This window comes from Poecilia reticulata, chromosome 12 (assembly GCF_904066995.2).
Source record: "Poecilia reticulata chromosome 12, P_reticulata-male-v2, whole genome shotgun sequence".
NCBI classification, from domain to species: Eukaryota; Metazoa; Chordata; class Actinopteri; order Cyprinodontiformes; family Poeciliidae; genus Poecilia; species Poecilia reticulata.
Window position 1 is genome coordinate 31,169,161 of NC_088841.1, and position 5,131 is coordinate 31,174,291.

At 42.4% G+C, this 5,131-nt stretch overlaps 1 long non-coding RNA gene across 1 annotated transcript; it reads left to right on the top strand.

The window, feature by feature from the left end:
- Nucleotides 1-1,085: 1,085 nt before the first annotated feature.
- On the top strand, nt 1,086-3,947 carry LOC145554314 (uncharacterized). The gene is made up of 3 exons (XR_014090322.1): nt 1,086-1,353; nt 3,677-3,723; nt 3,871-3,947. It is a non-coding gene; the product is annotated as an uncharacterized LOC145554314 (long non-coding RNA).
- The last annotated feature ends 1,184 nt before the right edge of the window (nt 3,948-5,131 follow it).

A 5,131-nucleotide genomic window follows, 5' to 3' on the forward strand; every position in this document is an offset into this window, starting at 1 on the left:
GTCAATCAGCGTTGCTTCCTAAGTGGACAGTTTGATTTCACAGAAGTTTGATTTACTTGGAGTTATATTGTGTTGTTTAAGTGTTCCCTTTATTTTTTGAGCAGTGTATAATTCATGCATTTTTCTCTTATTTCTTTTATTTAGGTTAAAGTAGATCAAGAATTTTTAGAATGGTACAAATAACTTGAAGTTACTGGATATTTTTATTCGTTTTATATTAATTAAAAAATGAACATTGGTCAGCTGTTTGGCTCATTTGGCTGACTTCTACACTTCTACAACCCATAAAATTTTTAAAACGTGATTTTAAAATATATTTCCATGTTATATTACCAAGACACATGGATGTTTCAATTTCTTGATTTTCTAAAAAATAAAAAGTGGTTTGTAGCTACTATATGAAAATCTTTGAGATAAACCTGTGGGACACAAAAGGCACCGAATTCAGAGAATCACCCTTCAGAGATCAAGCAGTGGCAGCACGAGGCAACAAGCAGAGGCACCAGCTGTGTGATTGGTCCACTCTCCTGGTTTTAAATGCATCAACTATAAACCTATCTATAGGAATAAATCTGCTCCATCAGGCCAGTGAAACGCTCAGAGCAACAAAGACTCTTGCAATCCGGCTTTATAAGAAAAATGAGCATTATTACAGATCCTTCCTCCCAGAAGTTGCTACTTTCTAACCAGAACTGCTCCCAACAAACTCATTAATTATATACATGCTAGCTGTTACATGCAGTATTTTTAAGTGTCGTTTAAATAGTCTATTGCTGTTTGAACATACATATATACACATCTTACATATGATTATAAATTGCCCTACTCAGCTGCACATTTCTTTAAATTGATGATGCTGTTATTAACTGTACAGCATTATTATTCCTCTGTTGTAAATGTATCTTTACTCTACAGTCTCCTATTATTTTTGGTTTTTACCTTTTCTGTAACACCCGATTCTTCAATAAAGGATGTTCATATTCTGATCCGTTTTACATGTGACAAATGTTGACTTTTATTATCCACGGAAAAAAATTAGTGTTATTACTATTTCATCTTATTGACAGGTTAAGCACAATTTATTGACTTTTTTCCTCTCCTATAAATGTCCAGTTCAGACCTTGGGCTCTACCTCAATGTTCTCATCTTCTCATCATGTGATGAATTGTGTGTCTGCAGCTTATCAGGCTGTTTGGTCTCAGAGGAAGGCTGTGCTTCTCTGGCCTCAGCTCTGACCTTTAACCCCTCCCATCTGAAAGAGTTGGACCTGAGCTACAATCATCCAGGAGACTCAGGAGTGAAGCTGCTGTTGGCTGGACTGAAGGATCCAGACTGGAGACTGGAAACTCTCAGGTATGGAGGAACCTGCTGCAGGAGCAGAGAAGGTCTGATAGAGGAGGAAGAGGAGAAATGTCTTTAGTCAGTCTGCTGGAAAACATTTAGTTAGAAGCTAAATATTTAGTTTGAAGTTGAATAATTAATTTGCTAATTAAATATTTCATTTACAACCATGGTGTTTGTTAATTAATATACAATGTTCTGAACCCCTGTCTATCTTTTATGACAAGATAAATAACTTTTTTTTCTTGTAATTTTTGTTTTGTAACTCTGCAATCATCAGCCAGCCCATTTAAACTGTAGGAATCTTTTCCATGGCGCTGAATGAACCTGGGAAACCAACCATCTACTGGAACCACAATGACATGGTAGTCAGAGCAGCAGTGGGCCAAATATAGCTCCATGTGGAACCAAGAGGTTGGAGAGATATTAGAATACATAGAAATGTTTCTGTGACAGGCAGAAAGGAACAGGAAGAGGATGAGCAACATCTAGAAAAGATCATCTATGTTCAGAGAAACAAGTAGAGGAACTGATCTAGAATCTGTAGCAATAGAGACAATAATAAATGAGCTGAAATTGACTAGAGATAACAATTATGGAAATTATATTAGAATCAGTTAATCCACACTAAAGGTCTAGATAACCAGTAATATGCCATCCATCCATTTTTTCCGCGTATCCGGGGTCGGGTCACGGGGGCAGCAGCTTCAGAAGGGAGGCCCAGACTTCCCTCCCCAGCCACTTCTTCCAGCTCCTCCAGGAATCCCAAGGCGTTCCCAGGCCAGCCGAGAGACATAGTCCCTCCAGCGTGTCCTGGGTCTTCCCCGAGGCCTCCTCCAGGTGGGACGTGCCCGGAACACCTCACCAGGGAGGCGTCCAGGAGGCATCCTTACCAGATGCCCGAGCCTCAACTGACTCCTCTCTACATGGAGGAGCAGCGGCTCTACTCTGAGTCCCTCCCGGATGACCGAGCTTCTCACCCTATCTCTAAGTGAGAGCCCAGCCACCCTGCGGAGGAATCCCATTTCGACCGCTTGTATCCGTGATCTCGTTTTTTCGGTCATTACCCAAAGCTCATGACCATAGATGAGGGTGGGAACGTAGATCGACCGGTAAATCGAGAGCGTCACTTTTTGACTCGGCTCTCTCTTCACCACGATGGACCGGTACAGCGCCCGCTTCATAGCAGGCGCTGCCCCAATCCGCCTGTCGATCTCCCGTTTCCTTTTTCCCTCATTTGTGAACAAGATCCCCAGATACTTAAACTCCTCCACTTGAGGCAGGACGACCCCCCCTGACCCGGAGAAGGCACTATACCTTTTTCCAGCTCAAGACCATGGCCTTGGATTTGGACGCACTTAGCCTCATCCCGACCGCTTCACAATCGGCTGCAAACCGCTCCAGTGAGAGCTGCAGATCACGATCTGATGAAGCCAACAGGACCACATCATCCGCAAAAAGCAGAGATGCGATCCTAAGGCCACTAAAACGGATGCCCTCAACAAGTAGGAGGAGAACAATTGTAGTGAATGATGAGGACAAAGTAGAAATGAAAGATCAGGAACTTGTTCAGATCTTAAGTACTGATAAATTTAAAATAATTTTAAAAAGACAAGATCAGCATATCCACAAGTTCTAGAGTGAAGGGAGTAATATTTTCACAAGCCATTACTGCAGCTGCTGGATTCAGGAAGCTTCTTCTTCTTCTTGGTCTCATTGTAAATGTGTGCAGCGCCACCTGGTGGTGCTGGTTGGTAGAGGAAGTGTTGAAAGGTTGGAGGTGTTTGTCAGAGGTGTGTGATGATGGAAGCCTCTCCCTGGTTTGTGAGTCTGAGCTCAGAGATCAAATCTTTGGTTCTTGTTGAACTCTTTGTTGAATGTGATGCAGCTTCTCCTTTTTAATGTTTGTATTTCTGGATATTCCAGTGAGGCCACAGCAGGTTTTCAGCAGCAGGGCTGTTTAGTGTTTCATTCCTTCATCTGTGTGTGGGAGAGTAGATGGAACAGGTATCCAGGTGTTTATCTGATTTAGATTGATTGTATTTTAATGCTGATTATTAAATCAGGTTGAGCTTCCAGAAATGTTTCCTTAGTTTCCTGATGTCCTTTTAGGCTTCAGTGAGTTTCTTCAGGTTGTTACTGAGGGATTTCCTTTCTCCTCTCTGTTGGAGCTTTTCCTGTGTTTGGAGAAATGAGTTGTGCTGCAGCAGCACCAACTGTCCTTCCTACATCCACTGCAGTTTGCAGTCCAGCTGTTGGACTGTTCCTGTCTCAGTGGATGTTCCATGTTTGCTGCTGAAGGAGACTGATGGTCTGACCCTCCGGCTCCTTTCAGGGTGGAGCCTGCTGGAGGCCGATTCTTGACACCAGGTCCATGGAGATGTAAGTGTGTTTTTCATCTGATTCATGACAACAAAGCAGCTCACATTCAACCATCTTCAAACTGTCACATCACTCAATCAGGATCATCATCAAAGATCAATAAATGATCAATAACTGCAGCTGGATTGTGTTTGTTCTCTCCACCAGATTCCTGTCAACTCACCATCGACACAAACACAGTGAACAGAAAATTCAAACTGTCTGAAGACAACAGGAAGGTGACACATTTGGAGGAGCTTCAGTCGTATCCTGATCATCCAGACAGATTTGATTATTATCCTCAGCTGCTGTGTAAAGATGGTCTTACTGGTCGCTGTTACTGGGAGGTTGAGTGGAGAGGAAGAGTTAATATATCAGTGAGTTTCAGAAGAATCGGGAAGAAAGGATACAGTATAGACGGTGTGTTTGGAAGGAATGATCATTCCTGGAGTCTGATCTGCTCTGATGATAAAGGTTACTCTGTGAGGCACAACGACATAGAAACTTGTCTCTCCTCCTCCTCTGACTCTAACAGAGTATCGGTGTATGTGGACTGTCCTGCTGGCATTCTGTCCTTCTACAGAGTCTCCTCTGACTCACTGATCCACCTCCACACCTTCAACACCACATTCACTGAACCTCTGATTCCTGGATTCTGGTTAAGTTCTGATTCCTCAGTGTTTCTGAGCTGATTTGAGTCTAAAGATTTTCCTCCTGTAAGAGAAACTCTCTCACTGATGAACAGATAGTTAGGCCTGTTGCGATAAACAATAAATCAAATAATCGCACGATAAATAAAACCTATCGACCTCATTTTAATTATCGGCTTTATCGTCTCTTCCTGTCTTTTTTCTTTCTGTTGATGACACTGAATGAAAAAAGGCTCAACTCCGGTGCTCTTTCTCAGTGTAATGTTCACCGCACACTACACAAGTTGTTGGCGGACTATCGGCCCATTTTCAAAACCTGACAGAAATACTAGGTATAACGGTTCGATCGGGTTGGTCGTGCCGTGTGGTATCCAGCCACAGGGGCACAAAATAATGTCTACAAGTCCAGTTAACTAATTTTAAAACCAGGCATTAATCCATGCTTTACCAGAATCTATCTGTGATGCATGTGGCTAGAGTCAGCGTAAAGTCCTGACTGAATGAAAATCATCATAACCTATTTATGTCAGAACAGCTGAAAACTTACCGGGTTCATCAACTGCGGTAGCAATTTGGCTCCAACTCCCCCCCTTGTCATTTCTATATTCTTTGCACAAAATGTTGAATAATATTAATGTTGTTTCCACATATCATCTTCAATGTCCGAATGACTTCGGGTTGTGCCGTGTCAGCTGTTTGGGATTCCCTCAGTAATTTCCCCTCACATTCAACGGGCTGCATTAAGCTCCACGAATAAAACCACTGATTTAGATCGGAGC